At 32.7% G+C, this 19598-nt stretch overlaps 2 long non-coding RNA genes across 2 annotated transcripts in view; one reads left to right on the top strand and one right to left on the bottom strand.

Moving 5' to 3' along the window:
* Window positions 1-19598, top strand: part of LOC138126435 (uncharacterized) — a 134696-nt gene that overhangs the window by 67191 nt on the left and 47907 nt on the right. The window lies entirely within an intron of this gene.
* Window positions 3468-6184, bottom strand: LOC138126437 (uncharacterized). The gene is made up of 4 exons (XR_011157814.1): window positions 6052-6184; window positions 5904-5969; window positions 5392-5762; window positions 3468-5291 (listed from the first exon to the last, which is right to left on the bottom strand). It is a non-coding gene; the product is annotated as an uncharacterized lncRNA (long non-coding RNA).

Here is a 19598-nt window from a genome sequence, read left to right as displayed (position 1 = left end):
GGAGCCTTATTCGCTCGTATCTGATACGTGATACGTGAAATTAAATCTGTTGATAAATCTATTAAATTATTTGTTTAAAGGAAGCTGTGTTCCTTAACTCTATCGAAATATTAGTCATTCATCTTTATTTAACCACAAACATTGTTTCTCAATTAATTGTATTGGTGAACATTTTTCAAGAAAATTTATTTGAGTAAACAAATATTAACTTTAAAATAAAGTGTCTGACCTTTGCGGCTTCTACTTCTGTCGCAATTTGCGACGAGTCCCCTCTTCTTCAAAGTAACGGACTTACTGTAACAAAAGAAAAACTTGTCAGATAAATATCAACATAAATTAGTTCACAAGCCTGCAAAATGTAAAGTGAATGGAAACAAAATTTTAAACGCTTTCTTAAAAGGTTTTTATTTATTTACTTAAGTCCACAACTCACAACCCAAATCAGCTAGATTTGAACTAGAGCTACCCCCTTGAACTTCTTTTTCTTCAACCTGTTCTTCATCTGATGACATAAAGAAATCAGACTCATCACTTTCTTCGCCATTAATGGAAATTATTAGGTCTTCAACCTCATCGACTATATATTCTCTTTTCATGTACTCCACTTCAATTTTCTCCACATGAGAACAAATATTCTGCCATTGTTGTACAGTCACTGCTTCAAGTTTCGCTTCTGCCAATTTCCTGACATCATCCAACTTGAACGTTGTGTTGTATGCTGCCACATGATTTTTCACAAGCGCCCATATTTTCTCGATGGGGTTTAGCTCCGGATGGTGTGGTGGCAGCCTTGGAACTGGTATGTTAGACTCCGCCAATATTTGATCTATTTTATAGATTTTGTGTACAGGCTTGTGAACTTTAATTATAATATACAATTCTGCCTTGGTACATTTCTGTTCAAAGAAAATTCCTCTCTCCATTAGCCACTTTTGCATGTCAGCTTTGAAAATGTGGAATGTATTTTATCCAAGGTATTACAAATGGATCATCGTCGAAAAATTTATGAAACAAAATTTAAGAATGTGTAATTGTTAATTTTAGTATTATTTATGTTTACATAAATTGTAATTATTTTTTAAACTAAAATAACTTTGTAATATTCATATGGTGAATAAATAATAAAACAATTTAATTATAAAAAATCAGTAAGAGCTTATATTAATAACATAATTACATAAACATTTTTGTTTTATAAATACAAAAATTTCCGATAATATTGCGGAATCTGGAAAAGTGCCCCGAATGCTTGCAGCGTTTCCACGTTGAATGGCAAGGGAAATCCTCTCGAAAAGGAATTTCTTTGATTTTGAATCGCCTGATTCAATGATTTTTAATTTTGAATTTAAAAAAGTAAAATAATTGATAAAGAATACGATATGTTATACCGGGTGTCCATTCTCAAAGTCGAACATAGGCAATTAACATTGTGCATTCAGTTTATAGGCATTATGTTATTATTTTTATACATCACACATTAAAGAATTAATAATAATAAAGTAATTAACATTTTAAAAGCAGTTTTTATTATAAAATTCTTAATAAAAAAAAAGAAAAGAAACTAAAGAAAAAGGTAAAATTACAATAAATATTCAAATAACCCCCCGTTTTGAAATAAGCAATACCCCAATCTGTTATAAAAAGCATTTCTTACATTAGCCAACTGCCTTTCAGTAATTAACGCGCACTCGGCAGTTATTGCTTCTCTCAAAGAATTAATATCTGGGTGGCGTCTTTTGTAAATTTTGCTTTTAAGGTGGCCCCACAAGAAAAAGTCGCACGGTGCTAAATCAGGAGATCTTGCTGGCCAGTTTATAGCACCACCTGTACCAATCCAACAATTTGAAAATGAATCATTTAAAAAATTTCTAACTCCTAGGCTGAAATGCGTGGGACAGCCATCTTGTTGGAACCAGATTTCCTGATTTTCTCTTGCAACTTCTTCCAATGCAGGTCCTACCTTAGTTACTAATAAATCTAAATAAGTTGCTGAATTTAAATTTCCTCTATTTCAAATGGACCAATAATATTATTATTAAAAATCCCAGCCCAGATATTAATTTTTTGAGGATACTGAGTTCGAGTAGAAATTAATATTAACTCTAGGGTTTTCCTGAGCCCAATATCGCGTGTTTTGAACATTTGGTTCGTTATTTAACGTAAAAGTGCATTCGTCTGTAAAGCAAATTGCCGACAGAAAGCGACGATCATTGTTAGCACGCTCCTGCATTTCATAACAGAAGGCACTCCTACTTTCTTCGTCAACAGCAAATATCTCTTGATCGCACTGTGCCTTGTAGGGATGATACTTATATTTTCTGAGGATAGTCTGTATCCGCGATTTGCATAAACCTACTTCAAGGGAAATTTGCCTTAAAACTGGATGTTGGGTCCAAATTTACCATCGCCAAAACACGTTCTTCCGTGCGGTCAACTATTTGTCTATTTCCTGCGATATAATTATTGTTTTTGAATATTTTCTCTTACCAATGCAAAATATTATTACTTACCACCCCTAGCTTCTGATTCTAAAGAAATATTTGCACATCTTTCAAATTTTTGTACAAATTTGTGAAGTACTAACAGAAGGTATAGGTCTGGTATGAAACTTTACGGCAAACAAATCTCTAACTCTCCGCAAACTAACGCCACTGTAAAAGGTTTTTACCATAAAAATTCGTTCTTCATTGGAGTAACAATTCATTTTTCGCTTGACTTAAACCAACAAATTTCAAATTTTTTGACAAATGCTGTCAAATTTGAAAATCATGGCATGTCATATTTAAAAATCGCCAAGTTTTAAATTAGCATATTAAAATAAAAATAGCACCTTAAATCTTATTACTGGTATCATTTCAAGCGCAATAATTTTATCTTTCTATTGATACCATTACCTTACCTGTAAGTTCAATTGGCGAGCAGGAATCAGCAAAAACGTTCAATTCAATGTTAATTGCCTATCTTCGAGTTTGAGAACGGACAGGGGGAATAATAAAAATAATTGGTGAAATGCATGCATGCATGTATGCATTCTTTACGAAAACCAGTTTTGATGAGTTCACTGACTACTGGACTGAACAGCTGAATGAAGGAGCCGTAATATACTGAGCACTATCTAAACCGTAATGTTTAAAACAAGTATTGCGGAAAATTTCAAAAATGTCAGCCAACAGTAAAATACATCATCTGATTTGAGGTAAATATCCGAATAATCACCTAAAGTATTATCGAAGCTTATTTGAATGGTTAGGAATAAGACTCATTGATCAAGACAGACAATATGTCAAGAAATGGTTAGGGCCGTCGTCTGCGTGGATAACCAAAGTCCCTAGTAAAGTCCCTAGATATATAAAGTACCGCAATTGCCACCATTTTGGCGCCAGATGAGGCGGCAAATTTGAATACATCTAAAATCACGCTATACTTACTACGTATGTACATACTAAAAAGTTTATCCGACCTTTTTATTAATAGTTATTGCTTATTATTAAAATAACAATGACAAACTATATCTACAAACAGACATGACACTATTTAACATTTTTAACTAAGTCACGCATTGCCACGCTTCTTGAACTCTTGTTTATACTATTGATCTTCTGTTCATCTTTATTAATTTCCTTTAAGGCAAAGAAATATCTGCTTCTAAAGAAAGCTCGTACAAGGGCATGTAAATTAGTTTCATGACAGATTGGTAAATCCAAACTACGGTTTTGCATGAATGTTTCAGCGGCTTGCTCAAAACTCAGATGATTTTTTATCAAATCCAATCGGATTTTACTCAAATAGTTTTCTGCGATCAAGAAATATGTAAACACTTTCATTTTTGGATAAACCAATTTGCTTTCTTTGAACTCCTTGAAATGTGTTAACAGTGAGGGCTCGATCGTTTCATCTGATGAAGATGTTAGGGCTGAAATACATTTTGCACAGCTTATTTTCAGAGAGTGTATTAAACTCCCCAACAAATAATACAAGGCTTGCTTTACTTTGTCAGACTCGTCAGCAGGAGTGTCCATTTCAATATCTGGTGAAACATATTCATTGCATTTCTCTTCAGTACTCGTATCTTTTGCTTTACTTTTACAGTAACTAATTAAATGTGTTCTCATATCAGTATCATAGTTACCGTGTATGATCTGACACTCATATTGAGAGAGAGTGACCAATCGCAATGATACCTTAAAGTCATGAGGTCCTGGTATTGGTGTTCGGCTTCGAATGACTGAAAACAAATTCTCGAGTGCATCTTGTGTGAGACGGCCTCCCATTAGATATTTGTACCCATGTTTATTTAAGTACTCTTCTTGGACATCCAGCGCAGTTTGTGTGGCAAGTATTATTCCACTTTGAACAGGTTTCCAGTCAGACTTTGATCCAATTTTAGTGCCATAAACAATCGTCATGAAGTCATTCATGAAAGTTAATGTATTTGCATGCATGTCCTCATTTATGTGTGACCAGGCAAGATTTGTGTTTCTAGAGGTGATTATTTTAAACCACTTAAACGCTATCTTACAAAACCAAGCAGTGGTTGCATGAGTTTCACTGATTTTGCCTTTTGCAATAAAATACTCAATGCCAGCACCTGTGTCATGATGTAGTAGAGCATGTGCGGTACCAACATTCATTTTATCAAAATGGCTGGGATGAAACATGTTTTCCTTGAGTCGTGGGGCAACCTTTATATCAGTTCCAGAGTCCAAATCATATAATTGTTTTATTGCTCCAATGTCAACATATTCACTGGCAAGATGATATTTTTCCTGAATTTCAGAATTAATTTCAAAAACTCGATGCTTAATTAATGATGTAGCAATATTTTTAAAAATATGTACAGGATCTGGCATTATGTATAATCTTTCTTGGTTGTTTACAGGATGTGGACAAAAATTTACTATTTTCCCATGTCTATTTGCTGAAATGTTTAGTAATCTCCAGAAAGCTCTATTTAAGGGACCCATGTCAGATATTATACTTTTCACTGTCACACCTACACTATCTGCTCGTTTAATATAATCAAATAATTTTTTCAGTACTTCATCAGCGCTGTATGACTTCGCAGTCAGTTCATAGCCAACTGTCTGTTTCCATCTGGTACTCAATCCAGCGAGCATGAAAACTAATGCATGTGATGCCAATTCCTTAGAACTATCCTGATTCCCAGACAATAACATTGTTGGCCTTCCTACTACAGACTTTGTTAAATTGTCAAACTGAAGAACTGGCTGTATAGCCATTTCATCTAACAGTAAAGCAGCATGTCGTTCATGCGCGTCAAATGTCGCCACCTAAAATAGAAAAAATGTTTTGTAAAATAAGTAAGAATTTTCAGCCTAACATTAAAATAATGCAAAAAATTTGTTAAATTAAATAACAACAACCATTCACCTTCAACTTGAGCAGTTCAAAAATATCTTCTAACACACCTGGCTCAAATTTAAGACTTGAAATCCTATGTTGCAATGTTCTGATAGCTGGTAAGGGAAAGTTTTGTCTGCAAAGCTCTTCATAACCTTTAGTTCCACATGCCATATACAGCTTAAGTGATTTTTGTATAGTTTCATCTGACCATTCTTTTCCTCGATGATTACCATATTTTAAAACATGTATTTGATCCTCTGCGAACATTACTTTGAACTTTTCTTCAAGATTGACGATTTGTTTTTTTAAAGTTGCAATTTGTGCTTTAGCAGCTCTTAATTCATTCTGCAGGTTTTTCAACAGGCCATCCTCCTCTTGCTCAATATTGATTGACAAATCTAAAATAACATGTTTTATTATGATTTTTTCCAGATAAACTGCATTAATGAATTTGCTGCACATGTGATGCATATTTTATACTAATATACAGGGTATCTCAGGCTATACATTTTTGTTAGTTTGTTTCATACTGAACTCACCAGCATGTGATGTGGAACTTGTTTCCAACTGTTCATGGGTTCTAACACTTGAGGATGTTGTCACATCTGCAAGTTTACAATAATAGTTCATAGTTGTAACTAGTATAACAAGAGAAAGGTCACATTTAAATCAGGACTTTAATATTACCTAATGATGTTCGTTTCATTTTTTGACTTTGCAGAGACTTTGATATTCTAATGGTTGGAATGGCACTCCTTTTTAACAACTTTCTGTTATCCAACTGGTTTAGCTCAAATTGATCCATCTCAAAATGTATCTGAAAATAACTCACGAGCCTATGGTGAATTTATGTGATTTTAATAAAGAAATTGACACATTTTTAATTGCAAATCATCATATGTATATTTTTTATAAGAAGTATGTTTGGTTAGTCAATTTAAAAGATATGACTTGTGATAAAGAACCGAAATTAATTAAAGATTATTTATATTTTTTGCCAGATGCCAATCGAATACATCCCATACTTTTTGAGCTCGCTCATAATCTACATCTGAAATATGTTCTTCTTTTAATTTATCAAAAAAATTATCTTTATCTGGAAGATGTGTAAGATCTAATTTTGACCAGTCATCTATAAATGAATAGGGAAATACACCTTTTTGTCTAATTAAATCAAATTCTTCATCATACATATAATATTTTCTAATTTCGGTACATTCACTTGACGATTCCAATGTGTACAGTCCGAACAGCTCCAGGTTTAATTTTACAGTTGTATGTTTCTCAACGTTTTCCTGAATCAGATTTAGCATTTTCTCCCTGATTTCTTCGATAAATTCATTCAAATCAACACAAGTTCTTTCATCGGTTATCCTGTAACTTGTAACATTTGATTCGAATGCTGTTGCGATTTGATGAACACCATCTTCTTCGAGTTTTTTCAAAGATTTGTTTTTATGTTGTGCAGATTTTCGGTGGGAATGTAGTGTTGTCGCGGGAATTTGAATATCACATGTTGCACATGTAATATATGTGGTCGTCGAACGTATACGTTTTCTTCTCGAACAACTCTCCTTTTCATGTCTCGGAAATGCTAGCTTGATAGTGAGATGTATCAAACAATTTCCACATTGAACGGTTTGCTAAATATTATAAACAAAAGAAAAAAATATACATATTTAGTTGCGCGGTTTACATTTAGACTGTCTTTAGTTACTATTATTTATCAAATTAAAAAAAATAAATAAAAAATAATTGATAAACAATAGATATCCAGCAAGACCACGTGGAGGAACAGTCACGCTTGCCATCGCGGGTGTGCTTTTTTTATTTAAACTTTCTCTCTCTGTCTTTCTCACTGCTCATTCATCCTCACTAATCGCGTAGAGCTACTGATAAGATATATTTCTCACATTTTGAATCAGAGCAGCGTCAAATGCTCAATTAAGTTGTTCTTCAAGAACATGCTCTTCAAGAACAAGTTCTTCAGCAGCGTCAACTGCTCGACTAAGATGCTCCTCTTCGTCAATAACATCAAAAAGCTCTAAAAGAGCTTTATTATCAATATCATCTCCTAATCTATCAGAAGCTATACTTTGTGCTTCCGAAGCACCATCATCGACATCCACATTGATATCATCCATCTCGACGGCTTGTATCAAAGGGTGATGCAGTTCACCATCACCACCCGTCAGTGACAGATTGAATCTATAATATGTTATCGATGATTGATGCTGGTGAATTTGAACTTATATCGATGATATCTTCCAAATCCTCACCAACCTCCACCAAACGTAATGATTATTCACAACTACATCAACATTCTCACTTTCTCAACTTTTATTATCGAAAAAATCGAGTAAAGCTTTTAGGGATGTATCCCCAAATTCATTATCCATTCCAAAATCGTTTTCTAACACCGAATCTAAAATTTGTTGTGTATCCGGAATTTCGATAGTTTTTATCGGCTGTGTATCCAGAATTTCAATAATTTGGGGCTGTGTATCAGGAATCACAATGGTAGGGGGCTGCGTATCGGGAATTATAATGGTAGAGGGCTGTGAATCGGGAATTATAATGGTAGGCGGTTGTGTATCCGGAATTTCAATAATTTCCGGTTGAGTGTCTTCAATAACGATTGTTTCAATTCGCGGTTTCTTAATGAGTTTGTTAGAATGGACAATAATTTTGGAAAGTCTTTTGGTACGCAAAAGACTTCTTAAATGTGGAGAATCATTCGTACTTACATTTGGAGGCGGACTACGGATGCGAGATGTACCAGGACGAGCACAGCTATTACACTCCTGGTCACCACTGCACCCACAGAAATCAGCAAACGCACGTCAAGGTCAAGGCTAGGTCAAAGCTTAAAGGTCAAGACCAGGTCAAAGGTCAAGGCCAGGTCAGGTTAGGTCGGGTCAGGTTAAGTAAAGTTTTGTTTTACATTTTTCACCATACTTTAAACATTTTCTTACATCAAGCATTTCTGAGATATGTATTTAAATTTTTTGTGATTTTTTTTTTAAACTTGTAACTTTTTTGTGGATCTTGAGAAAATCAGTCGAAAACTCTTGGTTACTGATCTGAAATTACATTTCTGAAATTTGAAATATATCACGGTATATTATTTTCTAACTCTCTAGCGCTTTTATATTTTTTTATAATTTCATAATTTCAGCATACTTACCTAGTTTGTTTACATTTTTTTTTTATGATTACTATGTTAAAATGTATTCTAAAATGTGTTAGTGTTCATTAATGAACATGATTAAAACACATGAAGTAAAAATTGTTTTTTACTTTTAACTGTGTTTGAACACTACCATCAAATTAACCAGCCACGTGTATTCGTCGGAAATAAATTCACCTATGCATTGTCGGGTTAATTAAAAAAAATTAAAATATATAATTATAATAATTTATTGATAAATCTACATTTGCAGGATGGTATGTATGTGCTATAGTTTAAATTATTCCAAGATTCCTCTTCTTAGGGTTGTAGGGGTTGCAACTGCTGCAGTTGTTGTAGTACCAGCTGAAATTCTTCTTCTTGCTGCTGCTGCTGTTGTTGTTGTTCTTGGAGATGATGAGGAGGTTGCAACCCTTGCCCCTGAATTTGTTGGGGTTGTTGTGGTAGTTGCTGCATCAACATCACTATTGCTTCGAATCAATACTAGTTCTTGAGCGGTTTGAACCATCATTTTTATAATCTTCAGCAAATCCAAATATCATCTTTAAATGAATACAAGCACTAAATTTTCCATTTTCGGCAATCTTACTATCACTCGTAGCAAACCATCCGGCGTTTTGATATTTTAAACTTTCACTCGCATTAAATGATACTATCCCCTTCATAGTACTTGTTAATCCTGGTTTTATATTTGTATCTATTGTGCGTCCGTTAACTTCTAAACGAATGTCACTAAATTAATCTAATATTCCATTATTCACAAATTAAATGGTTGTTGCGGGGGGTTGAGCAGGCTCATCTTTTACGAGTAGACCTTCACAATAAATATAACTTTCACTAGGTAATGTGCCAAATCTTTAGGTAAATTAATTCTTATTTCTTTTTTTCTTATCCCACCTCCACCCGGCGGCACGGCAATTTTGCCGGAGTACATACACTATTACGGATAATACTATCAAGTAATAGTGCAGTGCTTATCAACATAATTACCGGTGTCTCGCCTCCACATTTTGACTTTTTTGTGTTTTATGTTCTGTGTCAATGTTAAGGAATTTCCTCACGATGTGACATGAGTATAATAATATACCTTTTTGAATTTCAACCACCAATGTGTTCTCTAAGTCCAAAATTTTAAAATTTTTAAAAAGAGATTGCGGTACTATTCCTGTTGCTGAAATTATAAATGGTAAAATCGAAATTTTTTCTAAACACCAAAGATTTCTCATAGCAACGGATAGTTAGTTCTAAATATTTATTAATTTTTGTATTATATGTTTGTGTTATATTGTGTGAATTTGGAACAGCTATATCTAAAAGATATGCTTGCTTTTGTTGTTTATTTAAAATAATAATGTCTGGTCTGTTATGCTGAATGTGAATGTCAGTTAAAACTGTGCTATCAAAATATAATTTGTAATTGTCATTTTCTAAACAACTTTCTGGTTTATAAATGTAATGTGGTTGTGTATCCTTTAATAAATTGAATTTAACTGCTAAATTCATGTGTATAATTTTTGCGAATATATCATGACGTTTTTTATATTCGCTTTGAGCCAAAACGGTGCAAGAAGAAATGATGTGTTCAATGTGTTCATTATTATTAAACCTAGATGTATAAGATTCATGAGTTTGTACCTTACATCCAGCAATCGATTCATCTATGACAACTCCTTCATTGACGTTCAACATTTTCAAACAACGTTACCCCAAGTGATTTTAAAAACCGTTTGTTTTTCTTGCTTAATACTCGTTGCAAATTTCTTTTCCTACTAACTTTTCTTCAAACTGTGTATTCCTTTTTATGCGGTTTGCACTTCACTGATAATTTATTAAAAATAATACTCATTATTGATTATCCGTCTTCAAATGTCAACCAACATTTACGGTTTCGTTTCTAAAATTGATCAACTCACCATCTTGATCTCTTATTTTAAGGGTTATGTTTCTAATTGTAATTGTTAAACTGATTGGTAGATAAATTACATGTTCTGGAGATTGTACAAGTTTTACATATTTACAAATCACAGTACAGACATTCATCTGAGAGTGTACAAGAACCTATGGTAAGGTATGTTGTACGTTTAAGTTAATTTATTTGCTCTGGGAGGTACTTCAACGCATCCTTATTCGCTTTTGAGTGGAAATTAATTTTATGGTGAGTCTCAGATGAGACAGGTGTAATAATTTTAGCATCTCGCACCAAAATTTCCGATCAAAAGTTTCCACAGTACAAATGAATGCAGTAAAAAATAACAAAATCTGTTTGAAAAACTTGTATAATTTTTGAAAAAATGAGGGTGGTTCACACAATTCTTTGAGCTGCAAATCGCGCAGCGTCTTCTAGTGGCTCTAATGGGTTAAAAGATCCTGTGCCACCATTTGTGACTGTTTCGATTTATTCATATGAATGTTTGTTGCAGTTTGCAACCAGTCGTGATACGAGAAATGAAATCTGTTGATACTCTATTAAATTATTTGATTAAAGCCAGTTGTGTTCCTTAACTCTTTCGAAATATTAGTCATGCATTTTTATTTCACCCACAAACATCGTTTCTCAATTGTGTAGGTGAAAATTTTTCAAGAACAGTTTGTTATGTTAAACAAATAATAACAGTAAAATAAACTGTCTAACCTTTGGGGCTTCTTCTTCTATTGCAATTTGCAACCAGTCCCCTCTTCTTCAATTACATTTTTTCTGCTTATTTGATGATTTCAAGAATTATGAAATCAATATAAAACAAAATAAATTCTTCGGGAGTAATTCATATTGGAAGAGATTTACCTCAACGTGAGATCCATGTCGCACCCACTTTATTGTGAATGGACGAAATCTAGTCCGAATGAAACTTAAAAAAAAATCTTCCTATCGACATTTTGATTGATGAAATTACTATTTATAACTGATCAAAAACAAGATGTAGTTACAACAGCAGTTAAGTAGCATCAATCTTCTTTCATACATTTTGTAACACTATCTCACGTTCAGTTTTTTCTGGATGAAGTTCACAGAGAGTTATTGCTAGTTCAAAGTTCAAATATCGACCATTAATAAGGGAAACTTATTTGCTCGTGTATGATACGTGATACGCGAAATGAAATCTGTGGATACTCTATTAAATTATTTGATTAAAGCCAGTTGTGTTCCTTAACTCTTTCGAAATATTAGTCATGCATTTTTATCTCACCCACAAACATCGTTCCTCAATTAATTGTGTAGGTGAACATTTTTCAAGAATAGTTTGTTGTGTTAAACAAATAATAACAGTAAAATAGTTACAACGGCAGTTAAGTAGTATCAATCTTCTGTCATAATAATAATAATAATACCTATATATTTGTGCAATACATTTGAAACATGTTTACACACGTCGAACATAGACATTAAGAAAATAAAATTATTACATGTACTTATCCAAAAAAGAGAAAAAGAATGTAAGGAACAAAACTAATTTTCAATGCAGACTGTTTCAAGATCATTAAGGTCATTATTTAGGAATTCTCCAATCGAGTAGAACGATTTAAAAATGAGATATTTTTTTATTTTACCTAATAATTGTAAGGATGGCTCTTTTTTCAGAAAAGGGGCTAAGGTATTAAAGACTTTGATGCAATAATAGTTAGAGCCATGCCTCGATTTTATTAATTTCAGGAGGTTTACACAAATATCATTGCCTCTTGTATCATAGTTGTGATGAAAATTAAGGGGATTGTATACATTGATGTTGAAAATTTAGTTGGTTTTTCTTATAATCCTAGATATGGTTTTTGTGGATCAAAATTTTCGTCGTCGTCACTAATATTCATTCCATACTCCTCATCATCGTCGTCTTCTTCCGGTTTTTGCGTAGTATTTTGTGATGATTCTAATAATGATGATAATGATAATACCGTCGACGAATTATTTTCTAACTGTGTTGATGGTGGTGATGCTTCTGTTGTCAATAAGTCAGGAGAAGCAGGAGAAGAAGTTGTTGCTTGTAACTTCTCGTTAGAGGTGTTTTTCGACTTCTCGTTGCAAATAATTTTTGGAACTAATTCCATTGTAAATGTTTTTCCTTCCGGTTTTCTATTGATTAAGTCATACTTTCCTCCTCCCATTTCCACCAACTGTCGATCACTAAAACTGTTATATCTTTCTGGAAGATACAATTTCTTACGGTTCTCCAACTCTGCCATCAGTTGTACTCCGTATTTTGTTGTATGTCTCTGTAAGTTAGTTAACGAGTATCTTCTATTCTTCTCCATTGTAGTGAGATTTAACCAAATGAAAGCTCCTAACAAATTGAATTGCTCAAGGTTGTTTCATTTTGATTTAGATTTTTTTATGTTTGCAGATGTTTTTGTTTTTTTATTTGTTTCTTTATTGGAATTCATCTTTTTCTGTCACAAAACACAAAACTACTAAATTATTGCACTATTACTGATATAACAGTCTTCGTGTGTTGAGAGATACTACGTTCCTGAGAACAAAATTGATGATTTTAAAAATATACTTCCTCCTTTTTTGGATATTCCTAAAATTGATTTATTTGTTTTCGTAGATAAAAATCTCGGAAATATGACACAACCGCGTGATCCTTTATTCTTTCGTATTGAAGATAATTTCGGGTTGATGGCTTGTTTTTTTTCTTTGAAAATATAAATATAATTATTAATCTCACCGACCTATTTTTTTATTGAGTAGTCTTTTTTTATTAAAATTGATTTATTTGTTTTCGTCGATAAAAATCTGGGAAACCTGGCACAACCGCGTGGTCCTTTATTCTTTCGTATTGAAGAGAATTTCGGGTCGATGGCTTTATCTCACCGACCTATTTTTATTGAGTTTATTGACTTTTTTTTATTATTATGAAAATGTTATGACGACCTCTCTATCTTCTATTACTATACCACAAAGAAATCCGGAACACTAAATTTAAAAAAAATGATACATAACATCACGTGTTATCCTTATTAGATTGCGTGTAGGAAATATTTTGACTGAGTACAGTATCTCTTTTTTTTCTTTCTTATGATGACCTCTCGATCTTCTATTACTGCCCTACAAAGAAATCTGGAACACAAAATTTATATAAATTGACGAATTCTCTTCAACATTTCAACAGTTCGTCAGTATTTCTGAAAACTAAGAAGTGAAATACTAAAACGAAACGAATTAATTTAATTTAATATAAAAAACAATTGTTCTCTGTGACATTTGTGGGAAGTGTTTTGCTCGAACAAGTGAATTAAATAGACATAAGCTTACAATTCACATGAAATATAAATTCTCTTGAGTTCTTAGTGTTAGCTGAAAAAAAAGTTATACCAGAATTGTATCATCAATTAGTGGAACATGCAGCTTATAAATTTAATTTAGAATTATTTGCGGAATATGTGAAAACGTCCGAAACTGAGGATGATGAATTTTCAATTAAGTTGTTTCAAACTAAAATGAATGTGATTTTAAATGAATCAGAAATACAAACAGCTTTTCAATTAATGAAAACTCAAATTTTGAAAAAAAATGGATGAATTTCAAGAAAGGGGTAGCAAGTGGACTTTAATTATAATTCATCATTTAGAAATTAATATCAATCAGTATAAACCACTTAGATTCATATTGTTTCAAATGGGCAATAATATCTGCTTTGTATCCGGTTCAAAAACATTCGGATCGAGTGTCAATTTATGCAATAGCAGATATTAATGTTAGAGAAATTACTTTAAGGAATAATAAGCACATTAATTTTGGTGAGTTAAAGTTTCCATTACAAGTTGAAGATGTTAAAATTTTTGAAAACTTAAACGATGATATAAGTGTTAATGTATTCCGTTTTATTGTACAAAATTAGAGAAACAATTGCACATTAATTTTTTGTTTTTGCAAGAAGAAGAAAAGAGTCATTATGTTTGGATTAAGAGTATTTCAAGACTATTAAAAAGTCAAATAACTGAAAATCATAGACAAATATATATGTATATGTAATTATTGTTTGATACATTTTACAACAATGGAACGTTTGAATCAACACCGAAATGAATGCAACAAAATTGTTACAACCATGCCAACTATCGAAAATAATTTTCTTACATATGATTTTTTTAAACGTGAACTTGAGGTACCTTTTGCTATATATGCAGATTTTGAATGTATTTTAAAAAATGTAGACACTTGTTCACCACAACCATCTATGTCTTCTCCACCCTGTATAATTGTCAGCTACTTTATTTTGAATAGAAGTCATTTTTTTTATGACAGCCTGGTATGTAATTTTTATGTAATGTCGAATCATCAGGTATATTCCGGTCTGTATATTTCGCTAAAAAAGCCTTCAGCAGAGGATTTTGCAATTAATGCAAGGGAATATTGGCAGCAGTGAATGCCTCACATAAATCTGAATAAAACGTGTCGCCACTTTCAAAATTTCAAGCTTCTTGGTGCATTTTAGTTTTTGTGTTGAGATAATTGCGATTTTTTTTAAATGAAACTAATTCCACAAGTTTTGCAAAATGCGTCTTCTGGATTGGTAAAACAAAACGTATCCCCTAATTCATCAACCCATTTGGTGATTAAAGGATTTGAGGATATCGAAGCTTCTTCGTTAGACATTTTTAGTAAGAACATGAATAAAATAAAAATTAAATTCTTTGAAACTCAACATAAAATTCAAATTCGTTTAACATATTACATATTTAAAAATGAAATGCAAAATAATGAAAACTTATCAAAATCAAGCCTAATAGTTGGTTTCTAAATCTTCTAAAAATGTAAACACTTTTCGCGCTGGAAAACCAATTCACAATAACTGCAGTAGTAGTGCACCAACTGCCCCTGCAAGTGCGATCGACTTCTTCTATTGCAATTTGCAACCAGTCCTCTCTTCTTCAATTACATTTTTTCTGTTTATTTGATGGTTTCAAGAATTATGAAATCAATATAAAACAAAATAAATTCTTTGGAAGTTATTCATATTGGAAGAGACTTACCTCAACGTGAGATCCATGTCGCACCAGCTTTATTGTCAATGGACGAAATCTAGTCCGAATGAAACTTAAAAAAAAAATAATCTTTCATACATTTTGTAACACTATGTCGCGTTCAATGTTTGCAAAAAGTTTCTGGATGAAGTTAACAGGGAGTTGTTGCAAACTCAAATGGCAACAAAACATTAATAAGGGAATCTTATTTGCTCGTTTCTGATACATAATACGAGAAACTGTTTCAAAATATTTGTCATAATTCACCTCAGAAATATCTCATCGAAGACGATGGTGGGATCCGATCACGCGGTACAGTTCATCTTGTCCCGGCTCAAGTAGAATAACTTGGACCTCTGGATTGTCCGGTTAAATGACAATGATCTTTAACTTTAACCTCTTGGCTTGTAAAAGGTCTTTTGCAAATGTAACATGTACTTGAAAAGGCATATTCTCTTTCTTGTTGGTTTAATATTATTTAAATATGTATTATAAATTATTTTGATTTCATTTTCTAAACTATCTAAGAACTCTCTGATGCACTGTTTCTCACGAAACAAACAATATTTTGAAATACTCGTATTGTTGTCAAAGGAACAATTCAAATAATATCCGCAGGAATAAGGCTCATGCTATGTTTTTAAATGCCAAGTCTTTCCAGGATTAAGTAAACATTCAAAGTCTGCACATATAACGAAAGGAACTAGGATTTGTTTTTGAAAACTAATATGTTAGGCGGAATCAATTTTTCAATCTTATTCTCTATCGGTGCAGTACTTGGATTTCGCACATATAAATACCCACAATTATAAAATTCACGTTTCTAAAATATTGTAAACATCCATCACATAAATGTTTTTTTCCATGGTGTTTTTTAATTTGACTCGATATTAATTTTGATAAATCTTTAGTTGCACAATAGTGTTGATCCATTTTGGTTGGTCCATTTAGTAGTATAGTTTTCCCATTTATAATTTGGTTTTACTACCAGCCCTGTTGTAAGGGTGTTAAATACCCCGACAATAGGCAACTACCGTCATAAATCCTAGGACTGTAAAAGAAGGTGTGTTGTCTGACCAGGTTACAATATCTTCACTATCGCCAAAACCACAACCCCAGCCCCTAATAATTACAATTGCACTGCCATAAAACCAAATTATAAATGGGAAAACTATACGACTCTTCATTCGGTAGTTCGATATGCAAGTCAACGCGTCACATGTTTTCGTTGTACGATTTTACAATAGATGGGCGCTGTATTTCAATGTATTTGTTGTCAATCTTCGACCAGCGATTGCACAATCTCACAGATTCAGTTTCCGATTTCGAAGACCCACCATGAATTGGTTTGGAGTTTGGAGGATTAACTTTGTCTCCAAATTTCCGTTTCAAGAAAGTGTAAAAATAATCGTAAATAATAGTTTTCACTCAAATCTAAAATTGTGAAACCGACATAAAGGGATTTGTCGTATAACACGTATTCCTTATTCATCTGTATTGCAACAAAATTTTTCTTGAAAATAGAACAATTGTTGAAATTTGGTCTTGCAATATAATCTTAAAGCCTAAACCTTCAAATAATGTATAATAAATCGTTCAGTTGATAGCGAACAATTTTCATTTTGGAAAGAACAATTGTATGAGTACACAGTTGAGACCACAATAAACCAATTAATTAATCAATTGAGAATAAAATGAAGAAAGAAGTGCGATTTAGCAAGGTTATTACTCTATTCTATTTAAACGATAAAGAAGAAGAATGTTGCTAATATGACTAGGAAATTTATGCAAGAAATAGAATGTTGTTTGGAAGGAGAATTGCAAAGATACAAGTAATTTTAAATCCGGTTTTAGAAACAAAATTATTTGAGATAAAAATGAATAATCTACAAATGCACTAGTTGTAACATCACGTTGTTAAGTATTTTTGTCAACAATAATAAAAGATATCGGTTGAGTTGCGCAAGATGGTGCACTCACAAAAATTTGAAATGAAACAATATAGATTTAAAATGATTAGATTTATTTACAAAAATTAATACATAATCACTGTACTATTCTATGCTAACTTAAAATTTATGGTCTGTAATTAGATATACATATTCTAAATTAAAATTTAATTTTTTTGCTTATATCTATACAACTTTTTATTTCACTCAATATTTTTTTTCTTGTGCGTCCAATCTAATTTTTTTTTGCACATGTAATGTTTTCTTTTTCAATTTGGTCTTTCTTAAGCAAACGACTGGTCTAATATTTTTTTAACTGTCCCTTCCACCTGTTAGTCATCCTCACACTATATCATCATCTGTATCACTGTCCGTATCAGTATCCTGCAACTCAATCATATTTTTCCAACACTTCCCCTTTCCAGGGCCTGCACGGGCTGGTGTGGGTGGAGACAATATCTTTGGAGTCGCATCCAAATCGGGGACTATATTTTCAGCTGGTGAGATCATCTCAAAATAATTCCCAACGGACAACTGAAAATTTCATAAAAAATATTATCAAATTTACTTGAGAAAGTTAAAATCAAACTTACCGCTTCATTCAGGACTGGCAGTAATGGACAGACCATAATCTTGGAGGAGGTGGAGGCGGAAACTGATGTGGAAGGCTATAGATATGATACAATATTTTCTATTACACATTTTTGGTGTATTAAGCTTGTTTGACACGATGCTAAATTTTGTAGAAAATTTGTTAGAAAATGAGAGAGACCCTCGACAGGACCAATGAACGATCAGGATCATAGTCTGTCTTTGTCAGATCCTGACCGTTCACTGGTCCTCTCTCATTTTCTAACAAATTTTCTACAAAAATTAGCATCGTGTCATACAGCCTTTAAGTTAAAATCGTGTTTAAGAGTTTACGAAAATGTATAAATCTCTTTGCTATTTTTTGGTTGATGATATTTTGTTTTCACTTTTATATATGCAATTAATTTTACATACTCAAAGTCTTCCCAGATGAAAAAATTGCTCGATTTTTAACCATTGCTTGTGACAACCAATTTCTTCTCATGAAAGTATGTTTGCGTTTAACCGGCCCCGATTCCAGTCTCCGTATTTGGCATTAAAACCTCCACCTACGATTACCTTGCGATTTCGTTCGAAAAGTTTTTTTTAAGTCTGTTTTAGTGAATTTATTTTCAATTTTGTAGTCGAGTCAGGGAAGCGAAAAAATCGCTGAAACTTCTTAATCCTCAAGAACAGCTCCGATTTTGAAGATTTTTTTAATATATTACTTAAAATCAGAAACATTTTGGTTGGGGCACATAAATACAGGGTCATTATAAATGATTGTCCCATCGTAGGTGGCTGTGCGCTACGATCATTTTCACAATTGACATTTATTGAGTGCCTTCTAACAAAGTTATTGATAAGTAATGTTTTAAAAACTGATTTGAACTGAACAGCAGTGGGATTAGTATTTCTTCCACCATGTTGCCTGATTTGACAAAAAAAAAATCCACAGGATCTTGGTTGATATTTTTTGTCAAAAAGTAACTCATGTCTAAACGCTTTAGGTTTTTCACCAATATTTCAAGGAGAGTGGACCCTCTTTTTTTGCACTCCCTTCTTTTTTAAAATACATGTTCCGTAGTGGCTTTCTGGCTTTTCTTCAAAATTGTAGATGATCTGAGGTTTCTGAAGCTACGCATTTCAAAGGTTTGCGCGTTGTAGGGAGCAAAATGGTGGCGTTGACGCTGTCGAACAGTTCATCGAAAAATTTCAGCACAACTGCAGTATCTCTGAGCTGTCCTCTGGTCAAATTTTCTGTAACAAATACCATTGTGATCAGAAAAGAACTCCATTGAATACATATTCATGTAGATAGTGAAAAAGATTTTAAAGATCGGCCGTCGAGGGGTTGCCGCTTCTTGAGGAACTGGCTTGCCAGTTTCGGTAACTTGACCCTGGTCTACAACCTTTGAATTTTGTTCATTGGGAATATCTTGCACAATCTGAAATAAACATTTTTTATATAATAGACCTTTACTGTCTAAACCAATCTTTACATAAAATTTAAATAAATAAAAATGGAAATGTTTTTTTTAAACCCCGGTAATGATATGTATAAA

This window comes from Tenebrio molitor, chromosome 3 (genome assembly GCF_963966145.1).
Source record: "Tenebrio molitor chromosome 3, icTenMoli1.1, whole genome shotgun sequence".
Taxonomy (NCBI): Eukaryota; Metazoa; Arthropoda; class Insecta; order Coleoptera; family Tenebrionidae; genus Tenebrio; species Tenebrio molitor.
This window is presented reverse-complemented; position numbering and strand designations above follow the sequence as displayed.